Here is a 21977-nt window from a genome sequence, read left to right on the forward strand (position 1 = left end):
CAATCTGTGAGTTCAGGATGGAGATATTAATTACAGAAGATCACAGCACTAGTAGTTAGTAGAATAAGATTTTTGATCTTATCTATGCATGACACAAGAGTCCTTATGATACCGGGTCTGAATTCCCACAATAAATTATCTCTGAGAGAGTTAATTTTCTCTGCTCATTTAAAAAATTACATTGATTGATTGGGATTTGAAACCAGGACCCTACTCACACTAGGCAAGCACTTTGAAAAAAAAAGTTGTTGTTGTTTTTGTTAAAATAATCACATTTTTTTGTTGTTTTTGTTAAAATAATCACTAAGCAGCCTTTTTGGTCCCCTCCCTCACTACATGGGGAGCTTGGGAAAGAAAGGAATCATGTTGTGCTTTTGTATCCCGTGCAATAAGAGTGTGGTACATAGTAAGCCTTCAATTTGTACGAGGCAATTCCCTAATTACCTAGAGAACACACCAAAGGGAAGAGTTACTGAGGTTGGTCTCAGGCATCCAAGACTTCTCTCTGTGTGTTCTTATTTTCCTCCAGGCTTTGTTTTCTAAGGCGCTCATCACCTGAATTTTGGGAGGCAGAAGGAGGCAAGGGTTCCACAGGGCCAGGCAGTGGTGTACTGGAACCGGTCTGTACCAGCTCATGGAGTCAATTTTAAGTACCCTTTCTAAAGTCCATATAAATGGTATAATATTAGCAGCTTGAAATTGGCCACATGGCAATATTTATACTACAAAACCAACAAACTACAAATCAGGATTTTCCACTCCTAGATATCAGACTTATCATTAAAGGAGGGTCTGCCCAAAGACAAGAGGGGTTCGTGGTCTGAGTTGCCGCTTGCCTCTTCCCTGAAAAGGTCCTTTTGACCTTTTCAACTTTTGATCCACAGAATGATTCAACTTAATGATCCACAGAACATTAAGTGTCTTCTAAGAGCAATTGCTCTGCCAGGTGAAAGGAAGAAGGCTGTGTGAATGCCACCTAATTCCTCACTTAGGAAGCAGGAACACAAATAACATGAAGAATTGCTAGCTGATGATATCATTTGGCTTATTCTCCCTTATTCATTTTAAAATTCAAAGTATGAATATTTACATATGTAGAAATGCAGAAAAATGTAATGCCATGGGGACAGGAACTTTAAATTTTGACTACTTTTACCCAAGTACTAGAACACCATGAGGCAAATGAGAAGTGCTAAATTAGTAAATGAATATAGTTACATTTAAAAACCAAAAGGAAAAGGCTGGAGATGTAACTCAGCAGTATAACATGTGCCTACCATGTGCAAGACCCTGGGCTCCATCTCCAGCACACACAAAAAATGAATAAAAAATAAAACCTGAAAAGAATGAAAGGTAACAGTGTTTACCTATGAGTAGTGAGATTAATAGATACATTAATTTTTCCAATTTTTTTTTGGTAAGGTATTATCTGTACTTTCCAAATGTTTAATAATGAGCATGTATTACATTAAAAGTCAAACAAAAATAAAAGTAACAAGACCTATGTGAAGTATTAAATACTAAATTATAGAAGGCAAAGAAGTGTAAATAGTATTTGGTGGACAACCTTATGGGAATGCCTCTTAAGAGAAGTGGATCTTGAATGGGGTTAAAATTGTCTTCACTCAGGGTCATTTTAAGCTAGGTGTCAGAGAAGGGCCAGGTTAAGTAATTCACACCAAGTACTGAGTAATTGGCACATAATGCCATCTGTTCCAGGAAGCAGTTACAAAGATCTAAACTAGTGGATCCAATCTTTCATATCCTCACCAATTTTTTATATACTTCATTTATCAGTCACTGAGAAAGATGTGTAATTGCATGTTGATCAGTGTATCTTTGGTGGTTCATTCTATGTAATTTTTTCATGTCTATTTTCCAGGTCACTAATTTTCCCTGTAGCTATATCTAAATTAGTATTTAAATCTACCTTGGAGGTTCACATTTTAATTAAAAATTGTTTGACTTCAGACATTTTGTTTGGATTTTTTTCCCCACTTTGTCTCATTAATGTTGATACTTCAACTACTTTTTGTTTTCAAAACAAAGCAGTTGTATTTCGTACCTGGTAATTTCAGCATTTGGTGTCTGGAGCTGACTCTACAATTTATAATAGCTTATTTTCAAGTGTTCTTGGTGACTTTTTAAAGTATATACTTATATCACTTTGGGACATCTTGTGGTCTATTGTTACATTATATCCCCTGAGATAATTAGCTTTTATTCTTTTCAGGTGACTTATGGTCCCATCAGCTTGAAGTTACCTTAGCCTAGTTTTTCAACTAGTATTTTTTAGGTTGCAGGGGTGGGGTGAGTTCCAGCCCCCAAATTTGTAGGATTGGCCTCATGATGAGTTAAGAAGAACCAGGGGAAAACCTTTTTTAAAATTCTATTTCATGGGGAGCTAAGGCTAAGGTAACCACGTGTCTTCAGCACCTGCTCCTTCGTGGCCCCCATACTTCCACCCACTGGCTTCATTATCTTTTGGGAGCTTCTGAGTTTCTCAGTGGTCTGTCAAACCTCCCACATTGCATTGGTCTTAGGATCTGTCTTTTACCATTGGAGCACAGGCCGTAAAACCCAAGCTGTCAGCTACTAGGGCCATGTACATGATCTTCAGTGAAGCACGGCTTCTGTGCTTGCCTTCTTCTTTAGATTTATGCTCTCTTGTTATTTCCTCTTCTTTCCCACCAGTTCAGCCATGTTGCCTAGACTGGGTTTGCACTTGTGATTCTCCTGAGTCAGCCTCCCGAGCACCTGGGATTGCAAATTGTGCCACCTTTCCCATCTGTTAGATAGTTTTAGATGTAGTGAGAAAGTTCCTCAAATATAGATTGCACGAGTGACAAAAAGGGATGTCCTGTGTCCAGGCACAGGATGTTATTAGAAAAGGACAGGTAATAAAAAGAAAAACATGGACTTTTTCACCTGCAGGGAGATTAAAGACAATACCTTTTTACCTCCGCAAAGGAGGATCACAGCCCCATGGTCCCATCTGTCCTCCATAGGATGCATTTGTCCTCATGCACCCTTGTCCTGGCCCCTCCCACTGATAAAGAACGAGAGCTCCCATTTATCTGAGTGATTGATGTGTGTGCTGGTCGCTGATCCACATGCTTTATACGCGGTTTTCATTTAGTCTTTAGAGTAGCTGCGTGATGTAGGTAAAATTTGTATCTTAATCTTACAGAAGGGAAACCAGAAGTGCAGAGAGCTTTAGTGATGTGTCTGTAGAAACAGACTCAGACTGCATGCTTGTGCACTAAGATATAAAGGCTGCTTTTCTTGATGGATGGGCAGACGGATGCGGCATTCCTAAGTGAGCACCTTGAATGCAAATGAGCACAGGAAAATTAAAAAGCACTCTTTTCAGAGACATCTCATAGCCTTTATGACATTAAAAGTGCTTTATGAGTCTCTAAGGTAGAATGCATAGCTCTCCTCAAACTCCTTTGACCACAAAACTCTTCTTCTGAGTGGTTCTCCCAGCACCTCCCATTCTATGGAACACATTTCGAGAAATGTTGCTTTAAAATAGTGAAATTTATTCCTCTCCTTCTATGAATTTAAGCCTAACAATTTTGGAAACCCCAGAGAAATAGGAAAAAGTCTTAAAAGTTGACAGGAATATTTTCAAAATAAAAAGCACCAAATAGAGGTACCCAGTTTATTATTTTTCTAATCATGCAAATTTGTCTTCCAGTGACTAAAAATTCTGGTCCTGACCACAAGGAGTGAGTGGCCGCAGGAGAGTCCTCTGGCATCCTTGTTCATGGGCAAAATTTTCAGCACAAAGCTGCAAATGATGATGAAGATACAATTTTTATTGGGAAATGCACAGCTTGTGATGCAAAGCCCAAGTAGTTTCAGAAAAGAGACGCAGAGATATGTTAACAGTGAGTGTCACTGGGTGATAGGATTATGAATACTGATATAATTTAAAAATATATCTGTATTTTTAAATATTTCTAAATTTGGGGGATAATAAAAGCAGTGTATGACCAAATTTGTTATTACTCAAATGGAAAACCCGAGGCAGCAGATTTATAAAGAGAAGTGCTTTGTCTAGATCACAGTTTTGGAGGCTAGAAATACAATCAGTATGGCACAGGCTCTGGTGAGGGCCCATAGGTAGCATTGCTGCAGAAGGCAAGTGTGTGTCTTGTCTGCGGTTTCGCTCTCCCTCTTTATAAAGCCACCAGGGATCCCTGAAGGCTCCACCCCAGTGATTCAATTTAATGCAGCCACTTCTCAAAGGCTCAACCTGTCAACAACATAGTTAGATTAAGTTTGCACCCTCTTATTTAGCCTGTGGCTTGGGCAGTTAAACTCCCGCAAAACTTCAGGCTCACAAATCATATTTAAATGACAAGAAGTATTTTTTTAAAGAATTAGTTAAAAGCAAAGGTATGTTTTGGAGCCTGAAGCTAGAAGAAGATGCTGACTTTTCCAAAGTCACATAGTCATAGTCTAGTTTTCCTTCACATCTTATCAATCTTTTGACTTTTACCAAAGTAACACAACGTTTGAGGTCTCATTGGAGTTCTTTACTCCATGACCAAGGTCTTCAGTATACTATACACCACGGCCATATAGGGTCTGTCACTGCTGGAGTTTTCCCTCCTCAGGAAAGTAGTTTCCAAAAGAGGAGAAACTTGGGTCTTCTGGGTGGCTGGCTCTGCTCTTTCCTCTGACCAGCAGGAAAGGTATGCTGCTACTTCTGGTGATTATCTCATTAGTGATTTAGCTTTGCTACTATTTTCTGGCTAGTATTAAATGAATGGGAGACTTGGTCTCTTTCAACCGTTTTCCTGTAATACATGGACTATTGTAGCTGCTGCCCTCCCCTGCTTTCAGGATGTTTATTGCTCTGAGAATCCCCAGGAGACACAGAGAAAGAAGATTGTACAGGCCTGAGCACCCCTCTGGGAAAGAGTGACTGGAAAACCACCTAATGTGAAAGTTTAAAGAATCTTTGGCTGCTGAGGCTGGGAGATTGGGAGGTCTGTGGTGATTCTGGAACTCATTTTGTAAAATAGACAATGAAGTAATTGATTGATTCACTGTTTTCCATTAAGATTGCATTTTTGTGGGTTTTCCTATAAAAATAAAGCCCAGAGAGAGGATGGCAGAGCACTGGAGAAAGGATGTTGGAACTCACCCACCTGTACTTGCCTTCCCTTGCAGCTTGAGCAGTAGAAGCTGGAAAGAAGGGTGTGGAATAAGGATCGGGAGCAGATATCCCCTCTGTTGGAGACATATTAGTGGAAGGAGCACTTAGAAGGCCTTGGTGCCAACCTCCTCAGTTGTTATACAACGAGACTAAATTTTACAGGCAAGGAAATGGTATTTAAATATTGACTGAGCATCTAGTATGTACCAGAAACTGTGCCAGGCATTGAAGGCATCACATAAAACAAAATAAAGGGGCCTTTGCCTTGTGCAATCCGTGAGACAAGAGAGGGGAAATGGTGAAGCAAACCCAGCACCAGATCTCAGCTCCCTTAGCTTCCAATCGGCGATCTTTCCGTATATTTCCACCTCGTCTACTTCAGGCCTCTAAGCTTTTCTATATGACTTTAGGAAACTCACTAAACATTTATGAGCTTCACTTTTACTAACATAAAAAAGAAATTTGTACAATTTCATTTATTTACTAAGTAGTTACCACAAACCACCTATATCCTAGGCATAAAATTCATAGAACAGGAGCTTTTGGCTTGGAGTAAATTTCCATCTGGCTGTACTTCTTTCCAAATAGTAACCAATAGGTACCTGGAAGTCCCAGACTTGGCTGTATTTTCTTTCTGCCTTCCAAACTTGGCTGACTCTTCCAAGTACTGTGAATCCCAACTTGGATTTTCCCCCTGCCTTTCCCTCCTTCCTTTCTTCCCTCCCTCCCTTCCTTCTCTCCCCCTCCTGGCCTCCCTCCCTCCCTCTCTTCCTTTTCCCCTTTCTTGTCCCTTCTTTTCTCCCTCTTCTTCTTTCTTTCTCCCTCCCTTACTTTTTCCACCTACCTTCTTTCCATTTGCAGTGTGAATCCTAACACCCATGAATTTATTTACACTGAGACTCAAAAGTCATAAAGCTGAACCCTCGCTTCAGTGTGGCTAAGATCCTTTTGCATTAGAGCTGTTCCACATTATGGCTTTTATTTATTATTCCTAAATGGCAACTTTTCCTGTCTCAAGATTTTATTTAACATAGGAACATCAGTACTGGACTATATCCACCATTGTGTGGGGAAAGCACGTTACTGGCATTAATCACAAAGGAGGCCAGGGCAACAGAGAGAAAAAAGAAAAACGCAAAATGACATGACTGGCTCTTGACAAGTCCAGATAAAAAGGAGGAAAAAAGTACTAGCTTTTATCAGAGCAAATAGTCTTATCTCCCGAAGTACATAAGAATTTCCAATATTAACCAGCCTATACCCTTCAGAAGACATTTTCTCACAGCTGAAGAATCCCATTCATGTTGCCAGCTCGTTTATAAGGGCAGGAACGTGGCTCTTGGACCACTGCCTTGTTAGTATGGAGAAAGTGTAGAAATAAGTGGTGTTCATCTGTTTGTTTTTTCAGTTCACTGGAGCACAATTTTTTCTTTCAATTTTCGGGAGGTTAATGGAAAATAGTTACTTGAACTTAGCAAAAATTTATAAGCGTACTGCTAAGTACTGCACAACAGTGCTCTGAGGGTCTTATTTCAAGAAGTAAAGTTAACTTACATATTCTTTTTGGAAACATGATTTTTATTTGACAAATAATATTGTATGTTTTCATCATGTACATGATGTTTCAAAATATATACAAACACACAACTTGTGGAATGGTGAATTTTAGCTAACTAACAAATGCATTTCCTTACATAGCTACTTTTGTAGGAAGAGTATGTAACACGTTTGCTTTACATTTTTCAAGATGCCCTATGGCATCAACCGTAGTCATCTTGCTGTGCAATAGATCTTGATATGAGGCACCAGCTCAAAGACCACCATCATGTTGAGATGCTCCTTCTGTTGAGCTAGGAAATCCCCAGCCCTCTGCATCCATGTACTCTTTGTGGAGTGTGTATGTGTGTGTGTGTGTGTGTGTGTGTGTGTGTGTGTGTGTGTGTTTCAGAGGACACAAGGGGCCCCAGCAAGTACAGATGATGGGTTTATAGGTGATGGAAAAGGCAGGTCTGGGTTAGAGAAGTACACAGCTGTGCTTGGTATTGGCAGGATTTTTATTCACCTATAACTTGATTTTTAGGAAGTACTTTCCGGAAGACCAAGTGTGTGCTGTTACAGGCACTTTCCTATGAATGATGGGAAAATGACCATCCTTCTAGCCCTATTTATTCTCCTAAGGAGGGAAGTTCACAACCAGAGAATGGGCTGGGGAGAAAAATATTCTCCAGAAAGTTGTACTTGAGATTTCATCCTACTGATTTTTTTTTTTAATAATCCATACTCAAGGTCTTTGCTTTGGTTTCTTTATCTACAAAGTTGTACAACTCACATTTCATATGCAAAATTCTTTGCAGAGTTCCACAGATAAGTGTATGGTATCTCTTACCTATCCTTGCTATTACTGTCCATTTTACTATACTACTACTACTAGTTTTTCTGTCATTACTAGTTGGGTCACTTCAGTCCTATATCTGAAATGTACATATGTAAGTTAACTTTACTTCTTGAAATAAGACCCTCAGAGCCCTGAGTAGCCACTCAACAAGTAAAATATCATTTGAAATGGCATAAATTATCATGCTACTCTTACAGCTCAACTCAAATTGGATAAAACAAAATAAATGAGTTTCACTGTTGGTACTACAGTGTGCTATGTAACCCACAATATTCTTGCTGCATACGGATGGAATTGGTGGATAAATTATTTTTCAAATGCTTTTTAACTATGAATTCAATTGTTTTGATCAGATTTTATTGGTACATTTTAAATATACACAATGATCATATTCATTATGGAGAATTTGTACCTGTACATGATATAACTTGATTCTTTTTTTTCCATTTCCCCTACTTCCCTTCAATTTTTCCTCCCCTCCCCATTTACAAAGCTTTGTTTCCATTTTTCCTTCTTTTCTCACTTATATTTTTTACTTTTCCCCTACCACGTCCTTTGTTCCCCTCCCCACTTGAACATCTTCTTTCTATTTCACAGTACCTACTATACATTTTGGCCCTTACTTACACTTTTGGTTTTTCACACCAGAGAAACAATGTGATATTTACACATATGGGTCTGATGTATTTCACTTCAGAGTATGGTCTCAAGATCCATCCATGTAACTATAAATGTTTCAAGTCTATTCTTCTTTATGGCAGAGTAGTACTCCATTGCATAAAAATCCACATCTTTCTTATCCATTCACCAGATGATGGGCATTTGAGCTGTTTCCAAGATTTGGCTATTACAAACTGTGCTGCTCTAAACATGGGTGTGCATATTGAATTCAATTTTTAGAATGGTTTTTGTACTACTTGATGATCAGTTTCATCATGGATGCATTTTGAAATTTGTGGTTTTCAAGGAATTAGTCCTTTTGATCTCATCAAATTTTTGTTTACAGAACTGCTTATGATATTCCTTTATCCTTTTACTGTCCACAGAGATTGGATGGTATTTTCACTTTAAATTCTGATATCAGTATTTATGTCTTTTTCCTTTTTTGTCAGTTTTAGTACAGCTAATGTTTATTTCATTGATTTTCTTACAAAACAAGGATCTGGTTGTGCTGACTGTATCGTCCCTGTCTTCATCTTTATTGATTTCTGCTTTTATTCTCATCGCGTCTTTCTTCCTGCTTCCATTGCTTTGCTCTTCTTTTTCTTCATTTTCTTAAGGTCTTTCCTGCTAATGTTAGAGCTGTAAATTTCCCTCTACGCACTGCCTTAAGTCATCCGACACATTTTCAGGTGTTGTACATTCATTTTTGTTCAATTCAAAATATATTTTCTCATTTCTTTTGAAACTTCTTAGGTTATATAAAAGTGTGTTGCCAAGTGTTTCTATGAAGTTTTAGTTTGATTCCACTCCAGTCAGAGAATATATGTGATTTTGATGCTTTTAAACGTGTTTGGGTTTATGGATTCAGTCTATCTTAGTGAATTTTCCACATTCATTTGAAAAAAAATGAGAATTCTGTTCTTGTTGGTGGAAGTTTCTATAAATTTCAGTGAGATCCAGTCAGTTGATAGTATTTTTCAGTTTATACATATCCTTGCTCATTTTCTGTTAGTTCCACCAATAACTAAGAGAGGAGAGTTGAAGTCTAAATTCTCAACTTAATCAAGAACTTGTCTGTTTCTACCTTTAGCTGTATGCATTTATTTCTTCTCAGGCCAAATTGTTTCAGGTTGAGAACCATTGGCATAGAAATTTCAACACGCATCCATCTGCTCCTGTAAAAGAAGACAGGGGAGGAAAGATTGGGTCAGAAAAGCCTCAGATGATAGATAGTTCTGAGAAATCGTTGGCCAGGCCAGCGGCAATTCCTTGAGCCAAAGTTGTCTTAGAGGAACCCTGCGTCGGTCAAAATAGCCTGGTTCTGATACTTCTGTTTTGTTTCTGCGCTACCCGGAAGCAGCCCAGCCGCTGTGTGACTTGAAGCTTTCAGAGAATCTGAACATTGAAGTTCTCCATGAGACATGCTCTGACAGCAGGGTCTCGGAGGGAGGTCTGAGGCGTGCACTGTGACAGCTGTCAGGGCTTCTTTGGGAAGCCAGCTGTCAGTTGTACTGTCGTTCTCCTTAAGATGTGCCCTACCCACCCGACCCCTGGTGCTTTTAAGTTTCTCATTCTTTTTTTACTCTGGTTTCTGTCATTTCTCTATATGTTATGCGTTTTCGTTTCATCTGAGTATCTGTCTTGCTTAGAGATTACTGACCTTCTTATTGGCGGGCCGACATCTGCCATCATTGTTGGAAATTTCTCAGTTGTGGGTTTTCTCATATTGCTTAGGGTCTATGCTCTTCTCTATTAAGTACAAATTAAACTGTTTGAGTATGCGCCACATTTGGTCATGCTGTACACTTTCCAGTTTGGTTTTCTCTATGGTTTGATTTGAATATTTTCTATTGATCCGGTTTTAAATTCCCTAATCCTGTCTCTCCTTTGCAGCTTATTTTAAGCCCATTAAGTGAGTTCTTAAACCTCACTGTTACATACTTCACTTCTATGTGTGAACTCTGAAGGTTTGTGAGCTCAGGGGTGACATGGTTGGAACTTTGGGATGGTTAATGTGTGGTAAAATGACAAGGGGTAGAACAAAGGCCAAGGACCCAAATCTACTTACTTCGGAGTTCTGTCTCTATGCCTACTGACCTGTCAGGTGAAAGCTAACTGTACCCATGCTTGAAAACATCCCCCAGCCTTTCCAGTCAGCCTTCTTTTTAGCTGGAAAGCTGGTGGCTCCTAGTTCTTTCATGGGCTCAGTGTTGATGTTAGGGTATTTTAATGGCTGCAGTTTAAGACATCTGTTTGTCACAGTAACCTCAGAATCTCAAGAACAGCCCATTCCGGGATTCAAGAACAGAGGGACAGAGCTGGCCGTGGTTTTCTCCTGGGGCTATTGCACAGGAGACAATCTGGGACCGTAAAGAACACAAAATGATGTCTCTGTGAGGAGGAAATCTGTTCCTGCTTCATTCTTGGGCAGAGCAGCTGTAAGCCTGATAAAACAATATTGCATGTTAGTTTCAGGAATGTAACGCAGCCATTTCAGTGTTTCCTTTCTGGGTCTCTGCGGACTTCTAACCCTCACTTTAGCAGTAAGGCTACATTATCCTCATTTTCTCCTGCCATCACTCGGCTGTTTTTCTTTCTCCTGGGTTCAGTTAGTCATTTCCTCAAGTCCTCCCTGGTTTGGCTTCAAAAATTGAGGATAATCACCACGAGCTGTCCTCTTCTCTCCTTCAGGCTCAAATTCCTCCATGTCGAAGGCGCTTCTTTCTCTTTCTTCCCAGCCCGTGTCTGAGCGGGGTGGGCTCCAGCTAACATTCTTTAAATCTTACAGCGTGTCTTGAGAGCTCCCGCCACATGGACCTCAAGAAGCTTCATGTGGCTTTCTATTCTGCACTTGAAGGACTATATTATATTTTTCTGCCTGGCGTAGTCAAACATTTAAATCATAAAGTAAGATAGATCTGCATTCAAATCCAGACACTGCTCCCTCCTAGCTGTATGATTATTGGTGGTTTATTTGATCTGTAGGTATTTTTGTTTCCTTATCTTGAAAAGAAAAGAGGGCGGCCACAATTGTTCCATCTCACAGGACTGGGAGAACAATTAGATGAGGGAAAACCATGGAGACTGCCTGGTAAATTGTAGCCATTGTTATTATCACTCCGACGGGAGTCAGTTGATGCTTATCCTTTGGTGTTATGTTTTTCTGGGACGTTCATGTCGGATTTAATAAGCAACTCAGTCTAGATCAGGCATATGAAAAATAATAGTGAACTATAGCCCTGCTCTTCCTTTAGCCTGTGCTGCTTTTGTGAAGAAAGTTTTGCTGGAATACAGCCACACCCATGCCTTTGTATATTGTGCAGGGCTGCTTTTTGCTTTAAGATGGTACGTGCTAAGTACTTGTGACAGACACCATGGTAGTCTGAAGGCTAAAAAGAGGCACTTAAGTGGTCCTTTTTAGAAAATTTGCTAACTTCTGCTCTAGGTGATCAAATTTCCTTCTTCTTTTTTTTTTTTTTTTGGTTTTTCTGTTTTGTTTTGTTTTTGAGACAGGGTCTTGGTATGTAGTTCAGGCTGGCCTCGAACTCATGACTGTCTTCCTGCCTCAGCTTCCCAAGTGCTAGGATTACAGGTGTGTAACACCACACCCAGCTAGATGATCAAATTTGGAAAGATATAAAGTAAATAAATAGTTTTGGACATGTTTATAACTCTGTGCCTCGATTTCCTTTCCTTTCCTTTTTTTTTTTTTTTTTTTTTGGTACCTAGAATCAAACTCAGGGCCTTGTGCTTGCCAAGCAGGCACTGCACTGCTGAGCGGTATCTCTGGCCCTGTGCCTCAATTTCTCTAACTGAAAAAATGCATGTATTAGGCAAGATGACTCCTAAATAGGATTTTTCGAGAACTATTCAGTTGGCATGGTAACTCACATAGTCCGGAATTTATAATTGTTTTAGTCTTTCTCGTAGGTTCTTCCAGATGCAGTAAGAAGAGAGAACAAGCAGAAAACAATGCTTAGTGATAGGAATGTCAAACAGCACAGTAAATCATGGCCAGTGATCGATTCCAAAGAGAGGGGTGAGAGTTTCATGAGGCTTTACACCTTTTCTCCTGCATCCAGGTGCAGACCTTGGTAATCACAGGGCCACTTTTTGGCTGATATAACAATATTCCTAATTCTGCAGCTTTTTCTTATAATTGCTTTTTCTGTTTTCCTACTGCTTGGTCTTCCTACAGCATCATCTCCAGGTTGGCCCCTGTTTGTTTGTCATCCTCCAGCCAGACATCTTTCTCTAGTGATTTCTTGGCCCGGAGTTCTCCACCTTCCACTTCCCCAAATGTGAAGGAGGTTGTCTGCCAAGTGTCCCAGCCGCCCTCGGCCTCAGCACTCATAATGCTTCCAGCAGAACCTCAGGCAGGGCCTGAACTCCGGCCCAGCAGTAGGAGCAATAGAAGGAACAGCAGGCCGTAAAAAAGGGAAATACCACGGTACTGCGTGTCCTCTGAGGTCAGGGTTGGGAAGCAGGAAAGGCTGGGAGATGTTTGATAGTTGCCGGGTAGGTACCTGGCAAGGAGCTGGAGACCAGGTAATGGGAATGTCTGCTCTGGTGTCCCCAGCGCAAGTGTGGTGTTTTTGCACTAATTATTCTCCTTGTCCAGGTCTCAGTTTCTCTTTGCAAAATGAAGAAAATAATTCCTGTCCTGATTGCCTCCTAATGGAAGAAATTTCTTTTTCTTTTTGAAAATCTGTTTCCTTTTTAAATATGTATTTGATTTATACTTTTCTTCCCATTTTAAAGTCACCTTGTGCTGTGTGCTACGAGAACATTTCACATTTTGTGGCTACCCAGCAGCATTTCCCATCCTTCTCCCCAGAACACAGATTTCCTTCTGGGACTCACCTTACCCCATCATTGGCTGTACTTTTGCTGAAATGGGAAATCCAACTGTCTGTGCCCCCAAACTTGGGTTATTCTTGTGCTGCCTGGTGTGGATGGATGGTGGACTCAGGTTCAGTTTAGCTTGGGGAAGTGCCCTGCAGGGAATTTGACTTTGGGCTGAGTGATACTGGATGAATACAGACGTTAGTTTTCATTCATCGGGGCCTCAGTGTCACCCCAGACAGCTTCCACAACAAGACAGTCTTGTAACTCTTGCTTTCTAGCTCCTGCAGCTGAGCTGGTTTCTGTCTATTTCTAAGGCTCATTCTCCAACTTTTTTTTGCACTGTCAATAAAGTTCCCTTTGTATAAATTGACCACATTGTATTTTTGTTGCCTGTAACCAAAAATCCCAAGTGACACACACATCCACTGATAGAATTGTGTATAAAGTGTATATTTGGAGGTCAGGGTACGTGCTTAGGGCTCTGCACACATTTTGTGTCAATACTTAAAAAATTCTACAGCATAAAAATTATTTCCAAACAACAGACCTGAAAACTGAGACTTTCAAGGCTGAATAATCTGCCCTCATTTGTGTAAGGAGCACGAGATGGAACTGAGCATTGGTGGTAGGGTCTGAGCCCAGATACCTTCTACTCCAAACATTTAGTCATGTGTATTATGGTCTGGATGTCAGTGTCCCACCTACAAAAGCCCTTGTGTTGAAGGCACAGTCTCAGCATGGCCCTGTTGAGAAATAGCGGGATCTTTGGAGATGGGTCAGGTGGGAGGTCCTGAGGTCTTTGGGGGAATGTGCTCAAGGGCGATTGCGGGGCCTTGGTCCGTCTCTTTCTCTCTCTACCAGTTCCAGATACAATCCTTGACTCTGTCATGTGATCCTGCCGTGGAGTGTGCTGCCATTTGCTGTCCTTACCAGTGGTGAACCAACAGGCACCTGCCTGATCATGGATTTTGAACCTCCCAAACCATGACCTAAACAAACTTTTCTCTTCATTTAAAAAAAATTGAGGAGGTGGGGAGGTGGAATAGGGTCTTGCTATATAGTTCAGGTTATTCTAAATTTTCTATATAGCTCAGGCTGGTCTTGAACTCATGAATCCTCTGCCACAACCTCCCTGGTGCTGGGGTTACAGGTGTGTGCCACTATGTCCAGCTAATATTTTTTATTAGTAGTATTCAATTTACTAGGGAAAGTAAGGGAATGGCTACAAATAATACATGCCCACATATGTACTGTGCAATATCATATTTCTGCTTTGTCTGTGCTAAAAAATAGGATTCATGACAAAAGAAAGCTACTTAAAAATCAATATAATAAAAGAAATGCCAGTTCTTTTAATAATTCAGAATCTCCCCAAGTTATATTCCTTAGTCAACTGCCCACAGGTCTAAAGAGGATAGTTCCTTAGGAAAAATTTAGGTAGTCAAATCAATTTGGGAAACAGTTCTCTTTATAGTTTAGCTGTCTTCGTGTTTTATTATAGTGATATGATGCTGATAATACCCATGTGAACATTCTAGAATAGTGAGCACTTTGTGTCTGTGTTTTGGGGGTTAGCAACTTATTATAAATATCCTTATACAAATTAATATTCTTAAACAAAATTACATATAGTGACTGCCATCACTTGGGCTCATGAAAATTACCTACTAATTTCATATTGATAGGCAGTATAAAATACACTGTAATGAATATTCTTGAATATTAATTTTTATGGCTATTTCCAATTGCTTATTAAAATAAGTTCTTCAAAGTGAGGTTTCCCTATTTGAAGCTCATATTTACTATTCAGGTTTCTGATGGATATTGACACATTAGCCATCAGAGAAATTTAACAATGTTTTTTCCCACCAGCAGTGTGTTTGAATACCAATGTAAATATTTTCTAAATGGAGGAAAGTGCTAGAAGGGTGTGAAATTAAAGGCGATCTTATTTTTTAAAAAAAGATAAAATGCCTTCCCAAAGTGTGTGTGTGTGTGTGTAGGAGAATTCCACAGGTCTGCTCTGGTGATCACAGTCGCTGTTTAGATAGACTAAATTTCTGAGACTTTTCTTTCTGTTCCTGCAGGAGACAAGAAAGTGAGTTTTCTCTGCAGACTTTTGTTTTTTGTTTTGTTTTTTGGTTTTTTGGTTTTTCTCCGGTACCGGGAACCGAACTCAGGACCTTGCGCTTGCCAGGCAGGCGCTTTTGCCACTGAGCTAAATCCCTAGCCCCTCTGCAGACTTTTGGTAGCCTTTGTGGTGAGAAGGCCGTGGGCCTACGTACTTGGGGCGCAAACGGTGGAGGAACAAAATTCTTCTCCATATACAAGTCTTTTTATTTCTCAATCAATGCCTGTTGGTTTCTTTTGTAAGAAAGACTATATTGAAAGGAAAATCTGACATCTGAAAAAATTCTACACTAAGCTACTTCCCACTAGCTAAAATTTAAAGTCTACTCTAATAGCTCAGCAAGATCTAAGAGATAAAATATAGGACTAGACTATTTTCAAGGGATAGCAGATATGGGAAAACAAGTCTTGGCCAGGGTAAGGGTAAAGGGACAGGAGGGAGCTGGAGGCTTCAGCAGACCTAGAATGCAAGTAAGGAGAGCTATGAGACGGGACGCGTAAAGGGAGACAGGCAGACGATCTTGTGCTGCGTGGCAAGTATTCGCGAGCTGTAGCAAATGCTAGTAATAGTATTTCATGTAAAAAAGTCTCCCACAACCAGACACACACACACACTCGCTCCCTGTATTTCATTGGTTCTAAGATGTGCATCATTATGCAGTTTAACTTCTGTAACCCTGGGTTGCATTATATAGTGACTAGTATCTTGTGATTACTTGGTGGTATTTTTTAAGTAGTTATACGTGAAGAAATGGAACATTTAAATCCATTGTATCTTTCATATGATGTGTGTATGTGAGAAAAAAAGGAAATACTCTCTCATCACAGGAAATGTCTGAAAGTATAGATTGACATCTTATTCCATGTATATCAGTAGTTGTGACCCCACCCCCTTCATTCGGGAAAGGAACTTACAGACTCTTCACTGAATCCAACATCTTCATTCTACTGATGAGGAAATGTACCCTAGAAGGGTGTGAAGGTGACTTGCCCTTAACACAAATATTTGGGGAGCAGTGTGTCTGTGTGTGTATTCATGCATATCTACATGTTCAAGGTTTCCCAGAAATGATTTTCAAATCACAGGGGGCTCTGAGCCCCATGCAGCGGGAGCTGTCTGGAGCCAAAAGAACCGAGCGTGCTGAGGGCGATGCTCTGTGGGAAAATTCCCCTTGATAACCTCAAGCCACAGGAAGGGAGGAGAGAGGCACCAGCCACAGCCTGGAGCAATCAGTAAGTACTAGACTGGTTTCTTTTTGCTCACAGGAATAGTAAGTATAGACTTGGTTTCAAGCGGGCCTGGATAAAGCAAAGCGCCACACTTTTCCTGCCAGAAAGCCCAGAAATTGTCCTACTTTATTTTTTTTTTGGCCCCTGTACTACAAATTAAGATACAGTGGTGCCTCGGTTCATGAACTAAATTCATTCCACAATTCTGGGGAAGATGGCTGCGAACTCTGCATTGGGTGACAAACATGACAAAGGTCGTCTTTCCCAGAACCTTGGACCAAATTAAGTCTGTGAACCGAGGCACCACTGTAATCTCCTTTCCATTCAAGTTTATCTTTCTCCTTTAAATGGTATCATGACTGTCCTGGGGTGGAACTGGAATGTAGCGAAGTGCCCATAAAAATCTCCCTAGAGCCACTCTTCTTTGGGCCGCCATGTCGCCATTTCATCTGTGTGACCTCAGGCGTCTCAAAGCCCAGCTTGTTCATCACGCAGAAGCATGTGGAAGAGATCAAACGTGATAATGTTTACAAAGTCTTCTCATTTCCTGGTGTCAGATCCACAGCAAATATACAAATGTTAGCCATTTTTATTATTTTCCTATGGTAGCACTTCTTCCTGTATTATCAAGCTCTGAATCACAATTCTCTTACCAGTATACAAAATTTATTCTTAGAAAACGTTTAATATTATGTTATTAGTAGTGTTTGTGTGAATTTATGTTGTTATTCTCCCAAAGGTATTTGCATTCTTCAGCTTATTTATTCGTTTATTTATTTATTTGTACTGGGACTCGAACTGAGGACCTCGTGGGTGCCTGGCAGGCACCTTGTGCTGAGCTATCCCCCCGGCCCTCCTCTGTTCATTTTTGTAAAGTGAAATGACCCTTCTCCTATGGCAGGAAGGTCAGTGAAGACTTTACTTTTGGTAAATTGGTGGGGAGGGGGCAGGTTTCCCCATCTACTTCTCTCTCTTATTCCGTATTTACTTAAGGCTGGTCCTCTTGGCGATAGAGGCACCTTTTCCTAGTTTGAAATGCCCACTCTGTGACCATTCATGTTGTGCACACTGATTCTTCCACCGTGTCTTCCTGAGGGCTACTCGCATTAAACTTTTTCTATTCCACTCCAGGCCTTCGAAAGCACAGAAACTTTATCCACCGCCCCCTCCTTCCTTCCTTCTGGTGGTCCTACCCTGGCCAAGCTGCCCCTCAGCATCCACCTTAGACAGCTCTCGCACGCCTTGGCCCCTCTTTAGCTCCCTCTGTGTCGGCTCTGCACAACAGCGAGCGCTCTTCTGTCTGTGAATCTCAGAAATGACTTTGATCATAAATAGTACGTGTAGGAGACTGTGGTGAGACAAAGTATCCAAGCGAAGGAAGCAGTTAAGATTTTTGTATTTTTATTGCTTTTGTTCTGTTCATGAAAGTAATACATGTTGGCTTTAGAGGTTGGAACAAGGTAAAAATGTATGAGTGAGAAAATCTCATATACCCACATCCTCAAGAGGCAACCACTAATTAAACTTTGGGCCAGATCGGTCCGGGTTGGTTTTGTCTTCCGGTGTTGTTCAAAGACAATCAGGCGCTCTGGAGAAGAGCCGGTTTCCTGAAAGAGCCTTTGAAAAGACCCAGACCTGTTTTTAGGAATGAGCACAAAACTCCCAATAAAATCTGTTCTTTCTCAAAATAAATATTCAAAACACAGAAAAACAGTTCTTATTTAATGTACTGCTTTATTGAATAACTACCATTACTACGGTACTGTATTACGTATTTTCTTAATAAACACAGTGAGCTCCAGACTCAGATAAAACAGGCTTCTGTGGCCTAATCTTGAAATTCAACCACTATTAAAAACATTATTTCTGTAAGAAAATATGTACCTTCAAACTGTGGTGATATAACCTGGGAAGAGCCAAGTTCACTTCCAAGTGAGTGTAGCTGTTAGTCAGAGGTGGGCAGAAAAGGACCAGATTTGGAGCAGATTTCACTTTGGTAGGTCGTGAAGAATTTCTGGCAGAGGACACAGGTCTAGCCTAGGTGACAAAACTTGGGATGAGTCATTTGGATCTTAGCATGTAATATTGTACCAGGTATTATGTGTGTTCGTGGATATTACACTGTGGCTACCAAGAATGCAGCAAATAATTACTTGAAAATGGAAAACGGGACTGTTTTGTTTTTAGAAAAAGAGTTGACTTTAGGGCTAAAACTGGCAAAGTATATAAAAGGTCCAAAAGGCAATCAAGTAGAAATCTGGAAATATCCTGTTATCTTTCAAGGGGCCACATTGTGTTCACCTGCATCTCTCTGCACACAGGATAACCCTGGTTTTCTAGGGCTTTGGGCTTTTTTTCATGAGCTTGACACTGACACAGACTTTAATGTCCCTGAACCTGCTTCCACAGCTAACTGGGCCAGTGTTTCAGGGCCCTGATTTCAATTAGAGATGTGGTAGGAAGGGGGGTGAGAGTAGATAACTGAAAAAGCAGCACTTCGTAGCTCCCATTTCTAAATCTTCTTTGGAGAGCTTCCATTTTAATTTTTTTCACAACCTAATGGATCTGGTATCTAGTCACACTTCATAATCAATGAGTTCACTAGTGATCTAATGTGGTAGTATTTCTTCTTCTTTTCCCCCAGCCCAAGGTATTATTAAATTAATGAGGCTTTAAAATAGAGGAAATATGGCATGTATTATCAATAAGGCAGCAATTCCTTTCCATGGGAGGTATTAATTAAGGTCGCACTAGATATGGGGCTGGGTTGGCAGATAGGAAACTATTCCAGTATCTTTTTCTACTACCCATTAGATCATGCACCAAGAGAAAATAGAGGCTATGGTGCTCTTTGCTTTAAGATCTGAAGTCCATTAAAGATTCTGAGGTGGTCTCAGGATATATAGATCCCTGGGAAATAAATACGTATTTTATGGAATAGTAATTATCAGTGCTGATAGCACAAAGTCAATGCAATAGCACGTGTGGGTACAAAATGTAGCTTTGTATGCAACTAAATTCTAGGCAACTGCTTCATCTAATTCACTTAGGAGTTTTCAAAAAGAATGCTTCTTTTGGAACTGAAGTCCTTTCCACTTGGTTTCAGCCCAAAGGTGAGCATTTTTTTGAAGAAGGTTAAGTCTTTTCAGATGTTTTTGAGGTACACAAAGAGGAAAAGCAAAACCATTCTCTGTTATGCATTCTTCTAGCCTTGTATTACCCAAATGATTGTGAACTTTACTAGTTTTATTCAGTTTTGAGAGTCTCATGATCCTCTCAAAAATTAGTCTATGGAAAAAAATTCCAGTCAAATCAATTCTGAAAATAGCTACTTTTGTACTTGTTTAGAAAAGTAAACTTTTAAAACTAATGTGAGAGGCACACAAAAGACAAGGCCTAAATATAGAAACTCATCAATTGGAAAACTGGCAAATAGCACGTGGTGATATTCCAGAAAAAATTTGAATCAAGTTTAAAAAGGTAGCTAGCCTTCAAAGCATCTATGGATTGGAAAAACCATTCAAACTCATCGCTGGGCCTGTTCTGGTTCAGCTTTGACACTTGGTATCTGCGCGTCTTGGTTGCATTGCTTTTCTTTTTTGTGTCTCAGATTTGATTTGTAAGAAGGCCATGATAGAAGAACTTATTTCAAAAAGGTGCTGTGAGCATTAAATCAGGAAATAAACATGAAAATTTAGAAGAGTTAGTGGATATCAATAAATTTTTTTTAATTTTAATTTTAATCTGTATTTAAGATTAATACAAATATTCTTTATTCGGGAAACAAACAGGGGCAATTTTAGTGATCGCTCAGTTCTTTAAATCTCATTTCACACTCAATGGATTTTTCTCCTTATTTCAGTGATTTTAAGTAAAACATCAAGTTTTTCTTTGCAGTCAATAGAAATTCTCTCTGTCAAATCGGAGATAGCTTAGACTGTTCAGAGATGGGCCAGTTTGTGAAAATGAGCTATTCAATGTGCATGGTAAAAATCCCATGCTACTCACCAGACTGTACATTTGAAGATGCTCTCCTGACACTTGATATGTCTCTGGAAAAGCTAAAGATGACTCATGCAGAAACAGTAGACTCTGTTGGCTCCCAGGAGGCCCAACTGGGCCCATGCATGCCTCATCACCCCCACTGCTAGCCTTGCCTAAGAACCATGAAATGTGGGGCTCCCCGATGCCACCAGCAGTTTTCAGGGGCTTAATACATTTCTTTTGTATGATGCTAGCGCATTCCTGAGTTTTCATTAGAGACTGGCTAAACCATAGCTACATGCTTATCATCAGTGACTTGTTTCTAAAGTACCTTCCAGCATGGCAGACACTTCTTGTTCAGTGTCATAATAAATGAAGGACAGATTTATGCTATGGATGAATGGTGACTTCCATAGGTTGCACTTCCTGAGGATCATGTTATAGGCTAGCTTTTAGTAAATGAAATATATTACAGTAACTTTTTCATAGACTTATAATTTTAGATTATTCATAGCAGAGATTCAATTCTGAAGGTTTAAGCATTTCTTCCAGTTTCCTCTTTTGCAGTCTGCCAATTCCTCCTTCCAATTCTCTGTTAAGTAGTTCATCACATGTAGGCATTCCTTTTGTGTTAGCATAACCAGAAACACTCCTCCCCAGTCTATATCTTGCCACAAACATTTTTTTTTGTAGGGACAAGGATTGAACCCAGGACCTCACACATACTAAGCATGTCCTGTAACACTGAGCTGCACGTTTAGCCTACTTCTTACAAATTTTAATTTCTAAGTAACAGGTTGTCTTAAAGTAGGAACATGCTTGTAAACATTTTTATTTTACCATCAAAAGACAACCAAAAATAAATTTCAAAGGTAGATAAAAGTCCCAAATTTTATAGTCCTAGACTTAGTAATTAGCAACAATGTCAATCCTAAGAAAACAAAGGATGAAAACTTCGGATAAAATCTCTTAGATATAACAAGAAGCACCGTTAACATTTGACACAGAAACCAAAGCATCTAGTTTTCCCTAGCACAAATAATATGTGTTGGCTAGCTAGATATGGTTGTAATTATGTGGTATACAATACAGGGCTCCGTGGATGCCAAAAGAGAAAAATGAGTGAACCAGACCAGAAGTCATGTAGTGGGTAAACAGCTTCGCAGACAAATGAATTTAGCTGATTTTTTAAAAAGCAGTTTTTAAACTTTCAGTTTTATAATCTTTATACATGGACCCAAATTCTTAAAAAAAAAAAAAATCAAAGTGCAAGAGTCAGTATCACATGTTTAATTCTACAAAACAATATAGCAACATGTTTAACAGAAGAAATCTCTATGTTTTGGGATACTTCTTTCAGGACTTTAAATACCAAGCAAGTTAAAGCTAACTTTCAAAACAGAATAGGGGCTAGTTGGAGTATTGCTTGTGAATTATGACATTAATAACTATGTTTGTTAAACTTATTTAAAAGGGGAATATTTTGTAAAAAATATATGGCAATTACGATTTTGAAAAGTATCTGTCTGGGCGTGGTGGTGCATGCCTGTAACC

This window comes from Chinchilla lanigera, unplaced genomic scaffold, assembly GCF_000276665.1.
Source record: "Chinchilla lanigera isolate Chin_1 unplaced genomic scaffold, ChiLan1.0 scaffold00024, whole genome shotgun sequence".
Classification (NCBI taxonomy): Eukaryota; Metazoa; Chordata; class Mammalia; order Rodentia; family Chinchillidae; genus Chinchilla; species Chinchilla lanigera.